The sequence below is a fragment of the Mytilus californianus genome, unplaced genomic scaffold (genome assembly GCF_021869535.1).
Source record: "Mytilus californianus isolate M0D057914Y unplaced genomic scaffold, xbMytCali1.0.p SCAF_14, whole genome shotgun sequence".
Taxonomy (NCBI): domain Eukaryota; kingdom Metazoa; phylum Mollusca; class Bivalvia; order Mytilida; family Mytilidae; genus Mytilus; species Mytilus californianus.
In genome coordinates, this window is record NW_026262626.1 from 23,589,247 (window position 1) to 23,616,070 (window position 26,824).

Consider the following 26,824-nt stretch of genomic DNA (forward strand, 5'->3'; position numbering starts at 1 on the left):
TTAAGATAAAATATCAATATTTAATAACCCAAAATATTACAGTGTGTAACAAGTCCTCCTTTACACTATGACCCATGGTAGTGCTCTTATTAAAGGCGGAAGATACAGAACATACATACATGTAACATATACTATTGGTTTCGGTATCGGATTTGACCCCGAACTTGTTAATTATTGGCAATATTAACTATGTTGAAAACAAAAGGACCTGGAATGGTGTAATTTTGAATCAACACCATTGTCCTATATTAGTTATATATAAAGTTGAATTCTTTGCTTCGTCGTGTTTAAGCCATGACGGCTAACAAATTGGACATCGTTATTCTAGTATTATAGATATTGCGTATGAATTATTTTTTTATTTCAATCAATAAGTGAGTGACACTTTAATTAACAAATTATTTATTATTATTATCTATTATTCCAGATATAGAGATGTTCTAATAAAGTAGTATCGAATATTCTGCTGTTATTGTCTTTGTGCCAATTGAAAAAAATTTCTAAAGACTTGAAATTCCTGTCATTTTTATTTCAGACTCGACAATTTCTCTTGTTTCCTTGATTGATGTAAGATTCTCTTCGCGGTCTTTTCTAATTCTTTTAATATTTTCAGAAATTTCTGCCAAGGTGTGTTCGATATCCACGAACGCATTTGATGATTTAACATCTTTTATAACATCGTCAATATCAACAAATTCTTTGCACTCGTTGTGACTCTCCACAATGCACTTTTTATAACATGGACAATCATGTTTATTACAGTATATTTGAATTTTTTCATTGTGGTCTTTGCATGTTTGTGTTATTTCTAGAATTGTTGATTGTAGTTTGTTGTATTCATCGATAGAAACTGTACTATGTCCCCTAGTTGCCTTGGAGATGCTGTGATGTTCAGTGCACTCATGACATAGGCCTTCGTCACACTCGGAACACCAAAATACTGATGGTTTAGTTATATGGCGAAAATCACATGTGCCACATATAGTCCAATTAGTCGCTATTACCCTAAAACAAATGAATATTGAATATTGCATAAATTATACAAAATGATATTTTTGCACAATGTGAAATACTAATGTAATGGAAAAGAAAGGATATGTCAAACAAACTTACTACACGTACATGGAAAACCAAAATCAGCTACACACAGGGTATTCCGATCTGAATGCGAATTCCGAAGAGCAGTTACACTTTGTTTAGTGCAATTCATAAGTAAAATCTGGATCCGATTCCCACGGAGGACTATGATCCGTGGGAATCGGATCCAGATTTTTCTTACCCACCCCCCCCCCCCCCCCCCAACCCCCCCAACCCCCAACCCCCTTTTGTGTTGCGGTTTGTAATATTTCTCCTCAGGATTCAGATATCTCCGCGGATTTCGGATCGGGATTCCTGCTGTGAGCTCAAGAGCAGCGCTTTTATCCATCTTCATTTTTAACATAAAAATCTGCTTTGAAATATATTATGACAACATCAATCCATCAAAATGGTAGTGCACAACTGCAATGCTGAAAAAAAATTATTACGAAATTTATACATTATAGAGACCATTCCCAAGTCAACAAAACCAAGTCACCAAAATGTGTTTACATACATGTGTTTAAATATAACAATTGATTACTGTGTTTTTTTTATTGTAAAATACACGAAATGTCAGCAATTATGAATTTACTATCATATTGATTTTTATATTGATTTTTCAATTTATTGATTTTTTTCTTCTTTTATGAGGACTTAGTTTTTTACAATTGATATCACGTGGCATGATACTACTTTCACATCACTCGACTGTTTCTGCCGAATTTTTGTGTTTTAACAAAGTTGCTCTTTTATATTCAAAATTTGTTTACATACATGTGTTGAAATATAAGAATTGAATGCTGTTTTTTTTTTCATTATAAAATATTCGAACTGTCAGCAAGTGATGATCACATTTCTGTGCTAGAAAAAAAGTCTTACAAAAATACCTAACTCCTAGGTACATTCTAAAAGGGGAAGTCCACAAAAACCGACAAATTCACACGTTATCAATCAACGGAACGAGTGAAAACTTCTGTCATATTCCAGACTTGGTTTTATAGCTTTATATGGTTTTATGGTGGAAACGCGATTCAGGCAAAATGTAAACGTCACTTGCTTTTATTTATAACATGCATTGAATTATTTCCAGAGTGATTTTCTAAAAATCGTTTATAGTATGGAAATGAGGATAGGAAATGCCCTGTTGAATGAATTATACTCGTTACGAACATTATTTTTACATAGCACATACATAACAATAACTGTCAAAAGACACGCAAGAACTTATTGAGACCGGTTAGTAAAAATAGCATCGATCTTTTTCCTATTCAAAATGAGGCATACTGGCCTGTGTACACTGATAACATATAATCGTTTATCATGATATAAATGTCCTATATAAAATCAAGTACACACGGTAAATGTAAATATGATTATATATTTATATATGTTACTTTTGCAAGATACCTTCCTTTCGATCAACTCACCTCTAGAAAGATTAATTTTACGCTGTACCAATGTAACAATTACTCTACTCATAAAATATGAATATCGTTTATCAACGTTAAATGATGTCCCATTAAAACATCTGCACCTAAAAAATATTGTGTAGTTCAACTATTATCAAAAACGGTGACGTTTATAGCATAGTAGGAATACGCGATTAAATTTCAATCTTCCTTGTTTATTATCAAACGGCTAGCAACAAATACAACATGCATAAGCACATACTCATAATCAGAACGACTGTCCATAGGTTGATTAGTCAAGGATGACAATACTTCAGAGTATGTGAACCGAAGGAATAAGTCTAGATTTTTCAAGTTTTTTTCATAATTCAGGCACCGAACATTTGTCTTTTGTGAGGGTAATTTTTTAATTGTCGTTTCCTTATTTCTCAAAAAATAATTTTAAAAAGCGGAAGTGAGAAGTACTCTGTTTCTATTAAAGCTTAAGACAAAATATAATAAAAACGACATTGAGTTTAAAAATATAAAAAAAAAATGTGTGTCAAGGAAAAAAATGCATACCCTCACAATCAAAATATGCATGATCGATGACTTATAGATTATTTGAAAGACATTATTTCCAAAATGTATGTCTTTGGAGGTAGAAAAGGTGCAAAGTTATATCAATGAGTACAAAACAAGATTTAGAAAAAGAGTTGAAAAGATATAACTTAATTTCAAAATAATTTATGGTCGGTTCCAGTCGAATAGTTGTTCTTGTATGTACACTATTTGCCTGATGTTTTTACTTGTTCACTAATTGATCCAACACTGAAAAAACTAAATGAATGAATCACATCCTTTCAGTCATTTTACTATAAAGAAATTTTACACTTATTTAAGTTGAAAGTTGAGGCTTGGGCATTAATACTATTCTACTAGAATTTTCCACAAACACCACTTAAACACCACTTAAAACGTGGTGAACGCCACATGCAAATATATTGTTTTGCTTATGTATGATACGGGGTAACGGCTCCGAAGGGAAGTAAAACGATTGACATTAGTAAAAATATCGCATTTTCTATCTTTTGAAAATTGTTAGCACCAAATATTGTATTGTTTCGAAGGTACCGAACCATCATCTATTTCCAGCAAGGAGAAGCACATGATCAAAATCGTTGTTTTCTCAAATATCCCTACTCAGACTTCCGTATCGACGATATTGAAACTTCAAAGGTAGATTCTGAATAAGAATTGCTTGTCGGTAACCTGTTTCCATATATCTTATACAGAAATTAATTCATATCATAGAATAGGAGGCATATATCGATATTGAGGAGTTTTTAATATTTTATTTTTATTTTTATGGAACACGGTGATGGTGATTTTGGTGGTGGTCTTGGCGGCGGCGGTGGTGGTGGTGATGGGTATGGAGGCTATGTCCATGTAACTAAGGTTTTACTTTGTTGATAACACTTAAACTGTTTTACTTCTTATACACCTGTATGCTATGGTTAACTTGTTGCCCCCTTTCCCTATCCATTGTTTTCCTTTTCCCGCCTTTGAATTAATCAGAATAATTCTTATTTTCAAAAATCATATAAGAAAGCGAACTACCAAATAAACAAACTGCATAACAAGTTTACTGGTTAATTCTGCGTCAGGGGATAAATTTCTGATCTCCCGTTTGTCAACTAATTTGGTTCAGTTTGATTACAAATAAGAAGTTATTTATATCTAACATTACATTTAAAATCAATAAAAATCAGTAATGACCTATTTCTATACTGAAGTCTAGTGTATATATTTTGACATGTTTGCATATTAAATTACAATATCCGTAATGGCGGATGTTATGTTAGAACGTGAAATAAAAGAAGAGATTGGTAAATCTTCGAAACCACTTCGGTGTAGATACCATGAAACAGAGGAATACACGATATTTTGCAAAGATTGTAAGGACTTCATGTGTTTTAAATGCCTCGGGCAATTACACCAAAAACATGACCTGAGTCAATTGCAAGATGCAGAGGAAGATATTCGGAAAGAAATGGAGGTTCTGTTGTTAAATGGAAAATATTCTGACCAACTAACTGCACTGGGTGATAAGCTTTCGGACATCCAGAACAGAAAAAACTTTTACAAGACGAGGAACGTCTTAACTGTGAAATAAAAACATGTGTAATAAAAACGAAGGCAGCAATCGACTTTACAGAGAAACATCTATTGTCAGAAGTACGAAAAACATTCGAAAGCTATCAAACATCTTTATGCAAACAAAAAACTAACGTCAATAATCTACAAACTGAAATAACTAAATTAGAGGCAAATAAGCTTGAAGAGTATGAGCTTAGTCATCTTATGAATATTTTGTCTGAAATTAACTTATGCTCCTCAAAGTGCAACACATTTGCAAATCAACCAATACCTGCTTTCACACCGACTATGGAGTTTTCAATAGGAAATTTAATTAAAACACCAAGTGGAAAATGTTTCGCGGACGCATAGCATTGTCAGCATGTTCTGATATATCAACACAGACAGATTTTCCTGAAGATTCAGAGACTGAAAGGTTCGATGCAGAAAATTTTCAGGAAGATGATTTAATAGAAAGCTCATCCGATGAAGTTACAGATAAATATCCGATTAGTTTCCAACTAAAGCAGGATATTACGCTTGTTAAAAAAATAGTTCCAATCTCTGAAACGGATGCTTGGATACTAGCAAACGGTAAATTGCTTAAAACTGTTAACCATTCCTTAGACGACAGTGTCTATGCAGATAACGTTAGTGATTTTGTCGTTTTAAAAAATGCATGTGTCCTGATTCTCAGTGAGGAAAACTCATTTATCATGAACTACTGACAAATAGACGCCAGGTAAGATTTGCAAATATAGGAGGACCTGGTAGAAAGCTGCATTGTTTTTGCATTTCTGAAAATGATTTGTTAGTAGTTTACGTTATATCTTATTTCGGGAAACCATGGTATGAATATAAGAACTGTTTCATATGGATGAACATGGATGGAATTGTCACTGGCCAAGCGTCATTTTCTAAAGACACCTTTCAGAAACCATGTAGTATCCAAATTTTAGAATCGTATCTGTGCGTATTATATTGTAAGGGCAACACATCCGACTTGCATTGCAAAGAGCTGTTAAAGAAAAAATCAAATACATATAAATCAATCACAAGTTTCAGTGGTATATATGGATGTGACGCGTGGGACCATTTTCAAAGTATAGGGATGTGTGTTTATAAAGCAGGTAATGTTTTAATATCAGACTTCTGCCACCATAGCGTGAACATGGTTGACAAGGATTTACAGTACAAGAAAACATTGCTGGATGCCAGAAATGGATTTGATAAACCAGCGGCTATCGGCATTTTGAATGACCATTTGTGGATAGCGGACGTAAATCAAATATTCGTTTTCAATTTAGTGTATATATGAAGTTGTTGCATCAACAACTTTTTAATATATATGTACTACTTGATTTAATTCACTTGACTGGGCGGAGTTTAACCCGTTCGCTGATCATAGACCTGTCTATATATAGATAGATGTTTTGAGATAAACTCATCAATGAAGTGTCCAGTTATGGTTATTTATCGGGTTAAAATATGTAAACACTATATGTTTATTCGCAAAATTAATAATGAGACACAGCCGTTAATTTTCTTGTAAAGCGGACTTTAAAAACATGTAAAAATTGTCACATTTTTGAAATTGTGGATATGAAAGTAAAACTATAACGACAGCAGTTGCACAATATGCATATGACGTTATTCTATAACGAGTTGAATTACTTTTATCTTCTTTTCAGAGGCGGATTTATGAGGGGGCGCCCCCTTTTGTGGAACAAAATCTTGTTGATTATTCAGGAAATCACTTAAACATGACTTGCATGGTCCCTCTTAGGAAGTCAATGCCCCCTTAATGAACTTTTCTGGATCCGAATGCTTTAAAAAAAATGGGTTGGGGGGGGGGGGGGGGGGGGGGGCGGGGGTGGAGCACAGGAGGATAAATAGCAAATAGGATTTATCATAATACAGGAAGGAATAATTGAGTCTTATTATATTTTTTTTATATATAATTTTTTTAAATCACGTTTAAAATAAATCTCACAATCAGAAAGGTTTGAAACAGAATAATACAATAGCCGATACTTTAAAATACTCTGCTATAGCACAAACAAACGGTATAAATCTTAAACTGTTTTGGGGGGTCCCATATCATTCACTCAGTTCTTTTGTATATCTGTTTGGTGACACTGATAGGTGATTAGAAATCATTAATAATAATTATAACGGCAATCATCCTTATCACACACATCTTCAAATAGACTGTCCTTGTGCAAATTAAAACGTAAGCTCCGTCCGATCAGTTGAAAACGCATTGGAAATACAAATAATATAATATATTTACACATTGTATACTGTGGATTCATTATTATTCGTTGGAAACCAATTTTCGTGGATTTCGTGGGTACGGTTGAACCACGAATACAAATGTTCAACGAATTACAAATTTTCTACAGGCTTCGTAACCACGAAATCAAATATCCACGAAACTGCATGATTTTCTCAATCCACGAAAATTAATACCCACGAAAATAAATGAATCCACAGTACATTAAAAATAAGTTATAAACACGTAATATGAACATAAAAAATAATTCTGCAGATGGGTTTTTGTACAAAATTTTACTTTGATAATAATCTATACTCCCTCTGTGTTCTCATTTCAGCGTCTGTGCAAACAATTTAATTGCTTTAGTCTTAATATTTAATTCTTCACCACCAAGCATGTAAAGTTGTAGATTAAGAACACATGCTGGTTGACTCTGAGTTGGATTACATTTTTTGTGGTAAATTACTGTTATTACGTCACAAATCTGTTACAACATATTGGTCGTGATCATTTTAATACAAAGATGAGTGTATTTAAAATTGTATAACACGATTTTCTGTCTGAATATGGACGTGGTGTATTTGAATAGATTTTACATTTCATGCTCTACTAGTTATAGTTTTGATATTAACAGGGAATTTTTAAAAACACAAAAACTTAATATGATTACGTCACGTATTCGTTGATAGTGTTGTGTCCTTGAAAAGGCTGATACCTTGGTGCCCTAGACAAGCGTATCCTCTTTTTGGCTCATCAGCTGCGCTTGGATTAAAACAATTGGAGAGCTAAAATCAATTACGATGACAAAGAGTAATAGAAAGCCAAAATTCTTTGAAAATAACACCTTAATATTTACAGGACAGTTGACAGTTTGAATGTTTGATATGTTTTTTTGCATTCTTCACATCTATGCAGTACGAACATGAAAATCTACAGAGCATGTACATGGATGCCTTGCGTTTGATATATAAATGGGATATAAAAAACGTGTTCCACATCACTTAAATAATGTACAATGTATCAGTGTAAATTATTCTTTAAACAATGAACAAAATTTGTATTATTTGATATTATATATTGACTTTGAGGACAGTGACTGTTGAACCTGTTTGAATCAAGAGTAATAAGTTAATCATGCTTCTAATGTTATGTTTAAGTTGTGTGTTCTAAACTATCAAATGCACATCCAAAGAATGGAGTATCCGTGTATCGATAATTCATCAGTTGTTTATATTTAAACTGAGATTGTTTAACGAACTCTAATAAAATAATATAATAACTGTTATTGTTTTGTTTTGTTTTACTTTTTCTAATATCCTGGTCACATTGACATCTCGTAATTGTTCTAAGAAAGATAAGAGAAAAGTCTGCCGTAAATTACATTTTTGATTGTGTTCAGAAATAGGCGAAATATATATATATATATATATAATATTAAATGGTGTACATAACTACAGTAATGAAAACCATTTTTCCAATAAAATGGTCTTAAAAAAAACTCTAATCGATGAACCAACAGTTGATAGAACACGCAGAAGCCGGTTTTTAATTTTGAATGATAATCTATTTTATTGCGCATGTGTTCAATTTTATCATGTTTTCCAATTTAGGAAAGCAGTACGCTGATGGTACTGTGTAGGAAGCTTTTACTGTATGAAGCATTATATTGACAAGAATCACATAAAAGTGTCACATAATTTGCATCCGGCGATCACATTTCACAGGTATAAAAAAAACGCATTCAAACATATTTCGTTTTTATAGTTTGGTGTAAAAGAGGTTAATCATAAAAGGTGATGTCGGTAGCACCAACATGGTATTATGGTTTATGATTTTAAAGGGAACTTGGTCGACGCCAATGCTGATGGCTGTCTCGTCTTTATTGGAGTCACCAGCCTAAAAAGTCAGCATATATTACATTAGTCGTATCAAGCGCAATCTTCGGAATTCTATTTTACCACGCTCTTCAACTTCTAATTTGATATGTCCTCGCAACAGTTTTAAATCGAGCGCCACTGATGAGTCTTAATTAGACGGATCGCACGTCTGTCGTTGCAAAGTATACCTTGGAATCTCTGATTTGAAAATATATTCATTTAGATTGTTTTGAATTCAACAAATGATGTAGTAACCTAACATGAAGGAATACTTCTGGTATTGTTATTAGCCAGACTTTTGTTCAAACATATTACTGAATTGAATTAAAATCAAAACTCGGTTGTTCACTAAACACTCCTTAACAATATAGCCTCTAATTTTCAACTTCACTCTCAGACACCAAATTTGTAAAACTTTCAATCGTATGTTTCAATGAAAGCAAAGACTTTTTATTGTTTTTCTTATATTGGTGATTAATCTTATAAATATGTTCTCTATCAATGACAAAAGTTTTACTGATACATATATCTTTTGTCCCAATTTACTGTTCATATGTTTCAATATCATAGTTCACGCGTCTTACAGATTCCATGCTAAAAAAAGTATACCAGATCTTCTGCAAAGAATGTAAAGATGTCGTGTACTTAAAACGCTTACGACAATTACACCAAAATACAACCTGTGTCGATTATGATGCCGAGTAGGACATTTGAAAAGAAATGAAGATTTATGTGTTAGAGGACAATATTATATAGTCAACAACTTTATGCATTGCATGAAAAGGTTTTTATGTTGTGTTTAATATACTGTTGTTTGTCTTCTGGTCGTTTACGTTTTTTCCGTGCCATTGTCAATTTGTTTTCGACTTATGAGTTTGAATGTCCCTTTGGTGCTTTCGACTCTTTTTTTTTCGAAAAATTGTTGACCATTCTTTTGAAGACGACCTGTACTCAGACAGAGTTGCTGATAATGTCGTTTCAAAAGATGGCTGCATCTTACTGTTCGGTTTTAGTAATGAATTATATATCATGAAACTACTTTCAAATAGACGACCAGTGAGATTTGCAGATGTTTGTAAAGTTGTTATTATCCGTATTGTGTTGCGTTAGAAAAGATGATTTATAAGTAATTTGTCTAAGGTCTGTATTGGGAAATGAAATACAAGGATACAATAGTAGAGACAGTATTCTACAGAGGAACACCGATGGCATCATGAATAAGACGTGCTTCAATGACCAAACGTGGCAGCAACCATGTTTGATACATAATTTTTAATCGGGTCTTTGCAACTAAAATCTATTCAACAGTATGTCAAAACGACATCGCACAAATATTTAAGAGGATACATTTTCCAAGTTCTAATCACTATACGACTTAAAAGGCATATATGGATTAAGCCGAGAAACAAACTGCCAATACCTATATTTTGGCATTACTCAAGGTCGTATGATCTCTGACTTTTAATGATGTCTTTACACTAAATCCATTGGAAGTTGAAAGTGTACTGATTGCTATTTTAGTCTAAGATACATGATCAATTTTATTAGTTGTTAGCTGTCAGAAACTGCGAGTACTCTTAGACCTTAACTTATTGTATTTTATGTTGTGGGATATGTAGATACGTTGCCACGGCCGGACTGTGATTTCGTTAAATGTTTTCTGCTTTGTATCGATTTAATGATTTTTAAAAGTCCTTTTCATCTGATTTTTGTAGTTTGTTCATCTGTTAATCCAATAAGCTTTATTTGCTTTTTTTGAATGTGAGGGAATGAGTTTCGATAATTCTGGAAATATATTAGTGTTAGATTTTCGTCAGCATAGTGTTTATATACTTGATAAGGAATTGAAATACAAGAAAACACGTTTGATGCAAGAAACGGACTCGTGTGTATCAGACGGCGATCAACTATAAATATTCCATTATACATGCATTTAAATTAGTTATGCATATTCTAATATACATGTATATAAATTATTGAATCTTTTTTAAATCATGATGTCAGTCTTGTTTACTGCAAGTGTAGAATGCAGGATTTAAATGACTCAATGGATAAACATTTGTCGACCTTTTCCACTGTTTTGTGTACCAGTCGCGCATTTATTTCGAGATTCAAAGTCTCTTTGGGTATTTACAAGGTAAACGTAGTGGACAATTTAAAACCTTGTACACACGTTGACGAGATAATATGTAAGAAAAATACAAAATGTCGCAGCATTTCGACAGGAATCATTGAACTTGAATGTTTGCTGTTGTAAAAATAAACTGAGATCCAGTTTGATAAGACTAAAGAGATAATGTAACTTGTAGCATTTAAAAACAATGATTTTTAAAAACGGAAACAATTTTTAATACCTTCAAGTGTTTGAATATCCTAATGCCAAAAACTACATTCCTAACTTAACATAAACTACTCCAAATGCAGTTTCTAAATTCAGAAGTTTTCACAATTGTTGGATAGGAGGCTATACCTTTACCTTATCTAAAAAAAACTAGATATGCACAAATATTCATGGCAATGCCACAACAAGACATAATGCTACAGATTAACTTCGAATAATACTGTTCGGTGATCAGTGAACGGAAGAGCTCTTTGTTTTCCTTTTTCTATGGAAGGCTCATATATCTTTAACATGATTCATGCGTAATGGGGTTTTCAATATATAGGACAAACAGGACGAGAATTTTTGAATTGAACACAAAAACATGAAGAACATAATTACCGCTTCCGCATGCGTAGAAGATTAAAAAGTTTGATTTTTCAACATTTTTGCAATTACAAACACCAAACTAGATTTAGAAATGTTCTACCCCTCTAAACTGTCCAGAAAATACCCAAGACAAAATAATTTGAAGATTCCCGTAAAATTGCGAATTAGTTTGGATTGAACGACTGAAGACACATTTCTTATTGATGTCATGAATGATATTTATTGATAAATGACAACGTTGTCATAGTAATCTCATAAGCATTTGGGTCATTGTTGTTTGTTTTCTGTAATACATGTATTATCAATAGTTAAAAAAGGATAATCTTTGAATTTAACATAATTTTATGTTACTGAGATACAATCTCTGTTGGTGCAACTATTTCGGAGACATGACCGAAGTGCCTTTACAGATGTCGACGGATATATTCCAATTGTCGTAACTATATTCCCGTCCTCTTTTCTTTGAATATAGCGTATTAGACTTAACTCAGGGTTTATACTTACACGCGCAACACTACAGGTGCAACATTTGGAACAGGAAATAATAACCTTTCCTGAGCACCTCATATAACCCCCAGTTTTTTTATGGGGTTTACACGTGTATATTGCTCAATCTTTAATATTCTATTTGTGTTTTGTATATATCTTTGTCTTCTGATCGTTTTGATTTTTTGCCATGGCATTATCAGATTGTTATCGTCTCATGAGTTTGAATATCACTTTCATATCTTTCGCCTTTCTTTTTTTACCAATGCATCATTAACATATGAAATTGTGATTGTAAGTATTTTGTTTTGTGCATTCTTATTTTCATATCATTAAACACGTCGCGAAATATGATACTATATACGGAACAATATGTTGGACTTTAATTGATCTAAACCTTTGAATATGTTTATTCCAGATCATTAGCCATTTATTACAAGTCAATTATTAAGGAACTAATCAGTTGAAATGCATAATTACTGCACTTCAAAAAACAGGTTAGAAGTCACTGTTTCAAAGAATATCGTATTTCACTGATGCATAGGAATCCAAACATTTGCCAAATTTGACATATAAATGGAGACAACTCCTCTGCTTTTTTCTGCTTTTCAAAATATACATCAAAACAATGCACAATACCCATTGAGCTTACCTTCACTGTAGCAAAATTTAGAAAAAAAATATATTTAAATTATCAATGAACTTTTTTAATAGAACAAGAAAAAAAGTGTTAAAGATCCTTTAACAAAAGGAAATTCATTCTGTAATGTATTCTTTCTAAGTAGACAAGTAAAAATATCTCAATAGTGTATTTTGTTTTTTGCACCATTTGTTTCTTTATTTAACTTTGGGTTGCCAATGCTTTATAATAACGTGATTGATTTTGTTTTATCACTGTTTATGGAAGCCTAATATTAACTAAATGCGCACCTGCTGTCTTGAAATGTAAGCATTGGTAACGGTGATCGACCTATTTATGTCGACGATTCATTTCATCAAAATCCAATAACATTTGTTATATATAAACACTGTAAATACCTAAATATAGAAAGTTTTTTAATTCAATGATTGCATCCATCCCATTGAATTTGAACAACAAGACGGTGGACCAAGAATTCCACAAAAGTAGTGCCAAATTTTGGGTAGGTCATCTTTGCATAGGTGAAGAAGAAGATCGAATGACGTTCACATTTAAGGAACAGTAACTTTCAAGGAAATGGTCACCAAATTTGATTCATCTCTACATTTTACTACGGGTGTCAATAGTAAAGCGGGAACTTATTTCTCTACCAGACAACTTAGTTAATCAAAGGTTTTTGGTGGGTTTCGTGTTGACCAATTTTTACTGTCGTGATTTTTATTTTGTAAACCGTACATTTTCTGTTGGTCGTAGTATTTTTCTGCCTCTCCTTGACTTATGGTTATTTTATTACCCATTTGGTAAAGTTTTTTTTTCAATAATTGTTCAAGATGTAATAATTCTTACATCTCTACCGTTGACGTCTCCTTGTGTGTTTTATTTTGGCTTGTTTTCATTTCCTTTCTTGTTTTCTTGTCTTTGTATGATCAATAAGCATAATATTTGCACTTGTAAAAATAGAAAGTGAAATATAATCCATTAGGATCATTGGATTGCAGCACCATAGAATTATGCGACATTTCTCATGTTATTAAGTTTTTATTTACTTTCAGATTGATTTCAAATATAATATATTTATATCTAATAAAGTTCATTACAGTGCATTTAAACATTCAAACTCATTGAAATCAATGATTAAAAAAAAAACCCAAGCAACCTGATTTCTAACGTGAAAGTTATATGTGCATATTGTTTATACGGTATCATGAGAAAAGTTCATTTTAGTTCTTTGCAAATTTTCAAATCAATGTGAAATCAATAATGTCCTATTACGTCATTGTAACCATTGTAGTATTTATGTAGGGGAATATTAAATAACACTTCAAATAATGGCAGCCCATATATTAGAAAGTGTAGAAAAACACGAAAATCTCAACTCTACAAAAACCCTTTATTGTAGATTCCACAATGAAGAAGAATGTCAGCTATTCTGCAAGGACTGCAAGGATTTCGTATGTTTTGAATACTTAGGACATTTACATCAAAAACACAACGTATGTCGATTACAAAATGCAGAGAAAGATATACAGAAAGAAATTAGGAACTCATTATTTGAGGACAAATATATTAAACATCTTGATGTACTAAGTGAAAAGATTATTGAAAAAAAGAAAACCTAGTACAAGATGAGAAAATTTTAAAACGCGACATTAAATCAAAAGTGAAAAATGTGAGGAAACAAATCAATTTGTCAGAGAAATATTTGCTGTCAGAGGTACGTTGTGCATTCAAAGGCTATCAAACAACATTAACAGAACAGGAGACAAACGTCAACAATTTACGAACTAAAATTACTAATTTGGACGTTAATGAACTTAATGAGTACAATCTTGACTATATCATGAATACATTGTCCGAAATGAAAGTATGCTCCGCTACCTTTTACAATGACAAAACAGATCAACAAGCTGTTTTCATAGCAGCTATAACAGTTTCAATTGGAAATATGATTAAAGCAACGGATGATAAATTTATATTTTAAACCCCAGCACCATCAAAGTCTTCATATTCTAAGTCTGCAACCCAAACAGATCCTCAAGAAGATTCAGATACAGAATGATTTGATGCTGAAGACACAGCGCCATATGATTTAGACGGAAACTCTTCGGATGAATATAAGGATGACTATCCAATAACCATCCATCTTCCGTGTAATATGAACCCTGTAAACAAAATAGAACTTATTTCCGAAAAAGATGCGTGGCTACTTTCGAAAAGGAGATTGTGTAAAATTGTTGACCATTCCTTTGAAGACAGTGTGTATGTACATGATGTTGACGATTTTGTTGTATTAAAGGATGGATGTGTGTTGATTCTAAGTGTGAACAACTCCTTTTTGATAAAGCTCCATACTGAAAGACGGCTTATGAAATTTGCGAATGTAGGAAAAGCAAATAGAAGGCCATATTATTTGTGTGCTTCCGAAAATGATTTATTAGTTATTTACCTTTCCTCCTCTAGGGGATGTACTGACTTTTTATTATGGATGAACACTGATGGGATGGTCATCACTGAAGCATCTGTTTCTAACAGGTCTTTGTCCGACTTTTAGAACCGTATCTATGCGTTTTATACCATACCAACAACAGTAACAGCGTCCAACGCATAGGACTTTTGAAGTAAAGGATGATACGTATAACCCATTCAAGTCTTTCAGTGGCATATTTAGATATGAGGCTAACAGACATTTCCAATGTCATGGGATGTGTGTTGCAAAGGATTTCAATATAATTATTTCAGATTTTCATCATCATAGGGTGTATGTGCTTGACAAAGAATTGAAGTACAAGAACAATTTATTCGGCGCAATTGATGGACTTGATCAACCGGCGGCTATCGGTATTTTTAATGATTATATATGAATTGCAGACATCAATAAAATATTTGTTTTCCCTTTTGCACATGCATGAAATAGAAACATCAACAACTTATAATTAACTATGATATTGATAGAAAACAACATTAGATAAACGTGAAAAATATTAATAAAAAAATAAAGAAATAAAGAAATATTTCTGAAGGTAATTTTTGTAACTCTTTATTTCTCCATTTATATAATGTCAGCATGGGTTCGGGGTTCGATATTATTCTTGTTCAAATCAAAACTTTCATGTTGACCGCATATCATCCGGGTATATACAAATTCTCGTCCTGACTATATAACATCTGGAATTGAGCAGACATCAATCAAACAGTCTGTTCCATAATTGTACATACCAGTAATTAAAATGGTTCACTACTAACGTTCTTTTTTCCCATTATATCCAGTCTAAAAATGTACCCGTTTATTAAGGTTGGATATCGATTAATTTATTTGCTTTTCAGAAAAACTTCTAGAACGTTTCATTGTATATCGTTAGTGTATTGAGGTCATATGTGACATTGCCCATTTATCTGCAGCGGTGATAATACGACTGTCCATAATATGTTGCAAAGAAAGTACAGCGACTTTTATTGACGTGTTAAACAGGATTGCTATATTAGCTGATTAAAATATTTCAACACCTGCAACTGCTATGTCAAATACAGTAGATAGGACTTTCCGTTTTGAATTTTCCTCGAAGTTCAGTATTTTTGTGATTTTACTTTTTAAGTGTTCTCAATTGCCATTAAGCACATGCAATTGCATTTTGCTATCGTGAACAGCATATTTGAATCTGATGTTTAAATAACCATTTGTAAAACAACGGATTTTGCAATTTTATACAACAGATTTTATTCCTAGTTATTATTGCATCTTGAGTACCAATAGCTGGTAACGTGATGTGATTAAACACATCTTTTGTTGTCCGCAAAATAAACTGTATAGAGAATTGATTGGCTTTGAACTTTCTACATGTACTCATTATGTTATCGGAATAAAAAGGGGACGTTTTGATACACGTTATGTTTGTTTTATACCGCTTAGGTGAATTTGTTTGTGTTTGTGTTTGTGTCCATCAAAGAAAATAAGCAGGTTACGTGGTGCTGAACATTTAGAAAGTATTTGTTAAAACATATTCCAACATATTATACAGATTCTTTTTCGTTTTCAAAGTATATTATGTGATTGTATTCATATTAATTGAACTAATGCAAATCAACTCATCATAGAAACCATGATTGAAATTTTGTATTTGCGCCAGACGGGCGTTTCGTCTACAATAGACTCATCAGTGACGCTCGAATCAAAAAATGTTAAAAAGGCCAAATAAATTCCGAAGTTGAAAAGCAATTTTCTGCGACTTTCGTTGTATTCGATGACAATATCACATGTATCAGTTGATGTTTATTTATGTATGTTTAAAACATGAACTGCATGCAAAATGAAGTCCACTGAGGATGACACTTGTGATAATTTTTTAATGATCAAATTAATATTTGGATTGGTGAAAAGAAAAAAGATAATATCTTATTTGAATTTGACTTATGTTGGTTATTTCTCTGTACCATGTCGTAATATGACGAAACGATATAAGAAAATTTGTTACAATTCAAATTTTAAAGGTTTTGTATTGATAAATTCAGGTATGCAGTACATAAGGAAAATCTGTCGAAAATGTACATTAATGTCTGTCGTTTTATATTTGAATAGCGCATAAGAAGTGTCCATATCAATTACCAGATTGTTTTTTTACTATATATGTGTACATGGTTTATTGACTTTGATATATTAGTTTTTGACTTTAGGAAAATGATTGTCTAACGTCTTTGAACTGATCAATTATTCATTCATGCCCAAGTTCTAAATTTTATGTTTCCGTTTTATGCACGCAGCACAATTAAGGTTCATATTGGTTAAAATGCAAATTTTTGCCAGAAAAAAACGATGATTATATACGGTGTAATACATCGAAGTATTTGGTGTAAAACATTAGAACCATTTTAATAATTTAATAAAACCAATCTCACATTGTAACTTTAGGCTTGGCCGAAGTGCTAAAAATAGTGTGAATGTGGCCACGTGACCATGAATTCATTATTTTACTTTCGTTTTAAAAAAGTCAAAAGTGCAAGTTGAAGATGAGCATGTACCTATCTCAACAAGAACGTTACAAATAGTGTTTAGCTCCATGTACTCGAAAAGTGCTGCTGCTTAATGATTATCTTTATAATAAATCCAAGAGAGGTATTTATTTAGCGCATACTGCTCTCCTTAATGACAAAGTTAATTTCGGGGCATCTTAGAATAAAACAGAGGCGATGAACTTTAAGCAGTAGCAGTTTTTGCAAATTACAGAACCTGACAAAGATATCCCGCAAATATTTGTTGGTAATGAAAGAATTCTTCAACTTGCACTTTTGATTTACTTTGAACAAACTTTTATCAACTGTTTATTGTTTACATTTCAGACGGCGAAAAAGCGTAGTACTGACCAGGAATACAGAACCTTAATCCGGATTCACAACATTGCTATTCCCGAAAACTTTTTATGGCGGCAAAGTTCAAGTTTCACAATATAAAACATTTTATTTATTTATCAAAGTCAATGATATTGTATTTCTTTTTTTTTATTTTTGTAGATAATTTGTAACTTTGTATAAAAATTATAAATAAAGTATTTTATTATTGTAAGTGTTATGGTTTCCTAGCAGGTTCCATTTTTGTTCCAGGATAGACTGTGCGTCCGTATGCACATTTTCAAACATAGAAGGCTGAAATAAATTTTATTTCTAAAGACAAACTTACCTTAAACTTGATCAAATATTTGATAACTCACAAGAAATATAAATCTTTTCGACTTTTGTTTTAATTTTTCCATACCAAAAATCAAGCACCCCTATATTCATACATACACAGATCCAGAACCCAACATGAACATCTTTAAGAAAGCAATGCTCAAACAAAATCGACCATCATCTCATACTTAGTGTTATATCCACATACATTTTGACATGTGTAATTGAGGCTTATTCTCCATTTTTTTATTTTTACCGTAAACACTTATTATCGACCAATTTATTATACTATTCAAAGTATTAGATATATATCCAAAGTTTTCTGGGAAAGAAATTATGTACCAAATTTGATTCAATTGTATAAAAGGTACACAATATCTTTATTCCAGGTAGCTCAATGTGTTTTCATCTTAATCAAAGTATGTATTGTGCGCAGTTTTGTCTCATGTACATTTTAAATACTCCATATCCTTTTATATTCTGTGCAATACACACTTTTAAAGTCTTTCTTTCTTACACCAAATATACGAGATTCACAAACTAACGGTCAGGTCTGAATTTTTTTGTAATTTTCAATAAGTCTAATATGGTTTTATAGTCATAGCACAGACTGTCCATGTCTTTATTTCCTTTATTTCTTTTCAATTCTGGTGCATTTTGGTTCTTACTGTTAAATGTAAAAAGTGATATTTATGGCTGTGGTTCAACTCTCCTTCTATAAAGGCCAATAGTCATTATTGCATGTAATTATAGGCTACAATACGTCCTGCAACAATGAGCATCTACTCTATGAAAAAATAAGATGATGTGTGGTGACAGTATGTCAATGAGTCAGCTCTCCATCTAAGGCCAAATGTCGTTGATGTATGCAAATATAGGTTACAATAAGGCCTTCAACAATGAGCTGTGGCTTTCATTGCATAGAAAGCCATTAAAGGCCAACACTTTTCATATATTTTAACTTCTAGCAAGTAATCAACACTGATATATTTGGGTTTTATCATTTATAACAACGGGATAATTCAACTAAAACTCAAAATTTAATAATTAATAATTATAAAAAGAAGTTTTAATAAAAACAAATATCCAACAGCAATGGATTGGACTTGATTTCAATTGCAACACATCCATAATTTAAATTACTATATATAAAACATATAATTTGTGTTGCAGTAGATATCTTAAATCTCATACATGCTATTTGAAATAGTAGTGACTTGCCACTGGACATTTAACAACCATCAGTCCATTCAAATTGAAAAAATATATAAGTTTTAAAAAATAAACATAACTTTTAAGTATGTATCATACACCTCAATTGAAATTTGGTTGTTAATTTTCATTAATTTTTGAAAACATTTACTTTGACCCTTTTTTCAATTACTTCACATCAATTACTGTAACATAATAAATTGAACAAGTCTAATATCACAAAGAGCACACTTTTGTTACACAAGAAATCTCAAATATCATTATTGCTTTTTTAAATATCATTATTGCTTTTAACAAAAGTAGTTCATCCAAATGAAAAAAGAAAAAAAAAAAACTCTAAAAATCTTGTAAACCGTGAATTGAATATGCTCGGCAAATATAAATATCTAAAATATTATTCAGAATAATCCTTAAAGTGTATAACATCTCCAGATATCTATAAAATAAACCCACCTTTGTCTTAATGTTTCATTAACTTGACAATGTAAATACTTCAACTCAATTTTAATAAACTGTTAACTGTCTCGCCTAATTGTAATTTTGATAATGCAAATGTTGAAATTAAAATAGAAATACTTTAGTATGCAAGTTATGCAAATATTCAAAGTCAATGAACTATGACTGAAGGTACAGGTCTAAATATATTCCATGAAATTAAAATGGGCCAATACTAATAAAACTGTATACCAAAAACCACTGAAATCTCACAAGTATTTCCCATCAAACAAACCTAAACACAAACATTGCCATGTAAACTATGTTAAAGTTTTAAAGTCCATGATCCATAATGAGAGTGAGGGGTTATATAATCTCCATGGAAATAAAACTTGCAAATGCCAATACATTTGTTTATCAAATATCATTGACTTAACATAAGTGGTTCATCTTAAACTGACCTAATCTCAAACTAATACATGTAAACGAAGCAAAAGTTTCAAAGTCAATAGACTATGGCTGAGGGTTTGGGGTCAAAAAATCTCCATGGAAATAAGTTATGCCAATGATTATACAACTGCATACCAAATAGCATTGACCTACCACCAGTGGTTCACCATAAAATGACCTAATCACAAACTAATACGTGTAAACAATTAAGCAAAAAGTTTTAAAGTCAATAGACCATGACTGATGGGGTTGGGCCAAATAATCTCCATGGTGATGAGATGTGCCAATGTTAATACAACTGCATACCAAATATCATTGACCTACCACTAGTGTTTCACCATAAACTAGACCTAATCACAAACTAATACATTGTTGACGCCGACGCCAGAAACAGCATACCTATGTCTTGCTTTTTGACTCAGTCAAGGCGAGACAAAAACCAAGTCAAGTTTGTCATTTAAATCATCATCAGAGAAAGAATTTTTTTCTTCTTTCTATTATCAAGAAAGTCCAACCATTATACTATTAAGACTAATTAACTTGTTTGAAAATAAAAATGTTGACTCTCAAATAAATAAGTAAAAACATGAAGAAAACAAAATAATTTCCTAAAGTTTACATTCTATAGATAATCTGCATCAAGGAAAGTCATAATTGATTATAGAATATATTTTCCAAAAAGAGAATAATATATAACAACAATGAAATGTATTGTATTTCATTTGCTACACACCAATTCTTATACATTTCCCCATATCTAAGCCTCATCCATAAATTGTTGTAATGTCTAGTCAATTCACCATTGTTGTCTTAAGTCGAGTAAGGCAAGATGAATGCATGTTAAAAGCAAAGTATCAAAAAATTCAAAGAAAGTTCATTATTCCTATTAAAAATAAAATCTTAAATTAATAAAAGATGAAAGGGAGCTTATATCAATAGATATAAACAATTCACCAAAGTTTTATGCAAATTGGTTTTAATGTCCTACATGTTGACGACGGACGGACAGAGGTATACCATAAAACGTCCCGTAAACGGGCTATATTTTAGAAATAATTATATTCACAATAACATACCAAATTTATACAATATTGTTTTTACAGCTCTTTTCAAAATGCTAGCAAAACAAAGGTTTGGTTACCTTGTTTTCTTTGTTTAATATAAGTAGGCGGAGTATAGGTAATATTGATTATTTGATAATGTCCAACCAAATTTAAATATAATGTATACAACTACAAGTTAAAATCCTCCTTTTTATGTTGTTTTCAGATGTCAATCTTACAGTTCTTAATTACAATGCTTTGACAAACATTGATACAACAAAGCAAGCAAGCCAAACAAACCTTGGTCTTGCTAGCATTATGGAAAGAGCTGTAAATTGATAAACATGTGTTTGTGTGTGTTTCAAAGAATATGCAATTTTAACTTTAAAACTATTTTTTTTCATTATTTCAATCATTCTGAAGTGCACAACATGTTTTGATCTTTACATATGTCATCTGACACTTGTCAGAGGCAGGAATTTTTTAAGTTAAGGCAATTGTAAGCCAAAATGACAAGTTTTTTTTTCACCAAGAACATTAGAGCAATTTCCAAAATTGGCTGTTTGGATTATGGGAGGCCCTTCTTTTGCATTCTAACCATCAATAATTTACAAATTTTAATTCAGAATGTCATTGTTAAAGATTTTGAAGAAAATGCAACCACCCACATACATTTACAATATTAATAATTGAGAGCCTTCCATTATCCCAAACAAAATTTTGAACAGCTATAAGAATGGAGAAACCAGAAAAACAAAATGTTATTCCCACAAAAACTTTACTACCTAAATTTGAATAGCTCTGCTATTGGGGACTAAGTAAAACCACATTTTGACAATAAAACCACTGTTATACATTGGCAAAATGCTTCAGATACAACAGGTCATATTGTATGTGATAAGATTGAAGAAGATATGTGATCAGTTTCAACATACAAACACATGTTAATTAGGTCTTTCCACTTTTCCGTGGAAAGACCTATTGGTTTTCTTCTGATTATTTTTTTTTTCCTTCCGCCTAATTTTTTTCCTTCGCTGTATTTTTGTTTTGCAAGATATCGCTTAGATATTTGGAATATGATATCGAACAGTTTATACGCTTTTGAAACTGACACCGCTTAACCGAATACTTTCCCATATAAGAGTTATCTCCCCGAACACTGTTTTTCTTGTTATCTCTAAGGCTTTGCAACCGCATAAGAAACCAACAAATTTATTTTTCCAAATTGCTCGTTGTATCCTCAGGATGTTCTGTTTTATTTTGACCGAAGCCGTATAGAGATTCCATATGAGAGTTATTTCCCCTTTTGTATTTGATATAAGTGAAATGTATTTTTAACTGGAAAACCATAAGTGATAGAGGCCTAGGGTCTTTTGATTTGAGGTCCTTGGTCCAAAAACATGAAAATGAGGTCAAGGTCAAAGGTCAAGGTCATGTTCAAAATTTTGATTTTAGCTTGTTATCACTAATTTTCAGAAATCTTATAAGATATCGACAAAATATTTTTACAGAATTGTTAGTTGCGACATGTCGTAACATGTAAATTTGAGTTGAAAGGGTACGGAGAAATTTAATGGGAGTTTTCTCCCCTAGTATATCTAAAAAATACACGTATGGTGATATAACTCATTTATCATATATAATTAAGACCTAGAGTCTTTTGATTTGAGTTCCTTGGTTTATGACCTTGAAATTGAGCTCAAGGTCATACTTAAATTTAACGTTCTAGATTTTGACCTTTGCTTTTACCTCATATGTATACATGATAAAGACATGGGACTTATTGCATTAGGTTGCAAGCAATGTGACCTTGAAAAAGCCAACCGGAAGTGACCTTTCGTAAACCGGAAGTAGCTATTTCTTGTACTAAATTAATGTAAAATTATATAGAACCATATATTTTTGGAATCAGTGTCAACTAAACTATCAACAATACCGAAAGTAACATCTTTTAAACCTGAAGTAAAACATTATCTCTTATATTTTTTTGTATAGAAACCATATATTTTTGGAATCAGCGTTCAATAAGCTGTCATTTGACGCTGAAATTGACATTCAAAACCAAATTTAAATATTTTCATATCAAAATAGATCCTTACTGGTGGAAAGACCTTCAATTGTTCTCTGAACAATTGGTTTTTAATTATGGATTGAATCACTTATATATAAATTATCAAAATGATGAATGTGATTTCTCTGATTTTTGTGTGCTAATTTGTTTAAAAAAATTAATATAAAGCCGCATGGCAACTCTTTGATTTTAGTCTTTTAAGTTTCAAAATATTTTTTTCATCAGAGAAAGCACAGCCATTAACAATTTAAGTTATAGGTTATTAGCCTCAAGTCTACATGTTTTAATCTCAAAATAACAACATGGAAAAATTCCAAAAAAACATCATGGTAATTGTTTGAACTACGAATTCGACAAAAGATGTTTCATAAAGGAAATAAAGGAAAAGTTTGAAGGCAGCTATGTTAACTGGTCCTTGCTAGCCAGAAGATATAATTTAAAAATCAATGGCAAAGTCCTCAAAATGCAGGGCAGGTTTTGAAGGCGTATACACTTAACATAGGGATAAATGTCTCAAAATTTAAAACAAATTCACATATAGCAAGTAATGATTACACCAGGCGTAAATGAAGGGCAAGGAAATCTATTATTTACAAAAAAATTGAGAGTTTCAGTACCAGCTGTAAGATCTGCCAAAAATTTAAAGAGGGATATTGACAACCAAAAAAAATCTGGAGAAATTGATACTGAAGAACCTATAGCTCCTAAAAACATCATCAAAACTAATATTACAAATTCTGGTACATTAACTGAGGAAAAACAGGTCATCTAAAGTCGAAAAATATCGCTTGACAAGATACGCATGTCTGTCCTTCAGGAACAAATCCAGCTTGTCTCGAAATATAAATGTTATTTCTACAAGGCTTAGAAACAGGAAGAAAGCGAGGCTGTGTCAACATTTCTACCTGTTTCGAGCCGAGTACAAATAATATTTATATTTCGAGACAATGTATAGTTATTCTTTATATACTGCAAGTCTTATAACCTGATAACTATTCTTAATGAAATATTAGGGTAAAAACCATTATTTTTAATTTGAAGCGGACGACTTAAAATTTCCGCGAACCTGTATGTTTTATTGACGTCATAAAGAAAACTCTATGGAAATGCATTGTCAACGTCATAAACAAGGCGATATACGGTCAGTGACTTTATATCACATATAAATATATGGTCAATGCAATTTGACTGCCCAAATAGTACAGCTGCAGTATATATAATGTTTCTAGGTCCATAACAGAAATTAAATTCGTCACAGAATTCCATAATGGCAGACCAACTTCAACACATGTGCACGCTTCCTGTAAAGTTTCAGGGATCTAGGTTGAAAATGGAAGGTGTTGATTATACAAATCTTGTACCCTACTTTCTAAATTTTGCTTTAAAATGACTAAGTTGCATTGATAATACTGGCAAGACATTTTTAAGTTTTCAAGAAAAGTCAAACAGTTAAAATAATGAATTTCTTACTGGTGTTAACTTGTACTTGATCAATCTGCTGTATCCACTTTATCACACATGTTATTTCTGAAACTCTATAAAATCATCCTCACTCTCCAAGAAACACACCTGAAATAAAAGACAGAAAATAAGGAATGGTATCCAGCATAAATCTACCGGTACGAAATAAAACATAATTGTTTATATAAAAATACATCTTTAACAATGAAAAAAATCATGATTCTTGCAAAATTAAACAAAACAAAAAATTATAATACTTCTTGAAAATCTAAGATACAAATAAAAAATTAACAATTATACTCAACTGGCATGTACAATTAAAAAACAAATCAGGTCCACCATAATTAAGATGTAATTATTATGTCAAAAAAATGCGATGATTATCTGCAAGCCTATGGGATGATTTTGCAATCCTTTAAATCTAAAAATCAATAGCCATTGCAATATCAATAGTATAAATTCAAGGATGCAAACAATTATAAAATTTTGAAAATTAAAACTACTGACTTATAAAATATGGATACATAATTATCAATAAAAGTTAACTGAAGTTTTGTAAGCTTACAACTTGCAGAGAAGAGAAATTTCATGATGTTGTGCAACACACAAATTGGCTACAATTTTTTTCAAACTTGTGTTTCTGCTCTAGCTTTGTTTTTATGCCCCCGCCGCAGCGGTGGAGGCATTAAGTTTTACCCTTGTCCGTCTGTACGTACGTACGTACGTTCATCCGTACGTCCGTCCGTCCGTACGTCCCAAAATTGGTTTCTATTCTCTAACTTAAGTTTGCCTCAACCAAATGTTATGAAACTTATACACAATGCTTATTACCACAAAACACAGATTAAGTTTGAATTTTGGTGGCGTCACTTTAACCGTTCTAGAGTTATGCTCCTTTATAAATGGAAAAATTGCAAAATTTTTAGTTTCCGTTCTTTAACTTAAGTTTGCCTCAACCAAATGTTATGAAACTTTTACACAATGCTTATAACCACAAAACACAGATCAAGTTTGAATTTTGGTGGCGTCACTTAAACCGTTCTAGAGTTATGCTCCTTTATAAATGGAAAAATTGCAAAATTTTTATTTTCTTCTAAATATCAAGTAATTCTTCAATTGGAGTTATCTTCCTTTGTCCATGATTATAGTTGAATCAACTACAATCAATGCTGTATACAATGCAATGTTTAATTTTGACTTCCACTGATAAAACACAGATCAAGTTGAATTTGGGTAGTATCACTTTAACCATTATTGAGTTATGCCCCTTTATACATCGAAAGATTGCAAAATTTTTAGTTTCCATTCTGTAACTTAAGTTTGCCCCAACCAAACATTATGAAACCTATACACAATATTCATTACCACAAAACTAAGATCAAGTTCAAATTTGGGTAGCGTCACTTTTACAGTTCTTCAGTTATGTCCCTTTATAACTATATGATATGCAAGCGGGGGCTTCATCTGTGTCCACATGTGAACACTATCCACATTTATTTTGTGTCCAAAACATGCAACTTGTGTTGTTATCCCCCAAAAAATAAATGCTTACAGACCTATCTTAACATACAAGCACTTTCTTTAAGGGTGGCATTAATTTTTAAAAAATATGATTAATTTTTAGCAAGTAGTGATGAAGAACAAGCAGCATACCTGAAAAGTAGAGTTGATGATCTGAGAAATATTACTTCCCCAATACATCATGAAAACATTGAGGTTTACGATTGTCTAAGACTATTTAGTGGAAATGGGCCTGCTAGGCAATTCGAAAGCGGCCAACAACACGGAGGACAATATCCCTGCATGTGTGGTGTGAAAGCCGATGAGTTCACAAACTTGATGCACTGTTTTAATGCAAAGGTACTAGACTTGGATGACAGATGCAGATTGGCTTCA

The 26,824-nt window shown here is 31.9% G+C and overlaps 1 long non-coding RNA gene across 1 annotated transcript; it reads right to left on the reverse strand.

The window, feature by feature from the left end:
• Positions 1–26,824, reverse strand: LOC127724442 (uncharacterized). The gene is made up of 3 exons (XR_007992511.1): positions 26,582–26,824; positions 24,938–25,036; positions 1–1,005 (listed from the first exon to the last, which is right to left on the reverse strand). It is a non-coding gene; the product is annotated as an uncharacterized LOC127724442 (long non-coding RNA).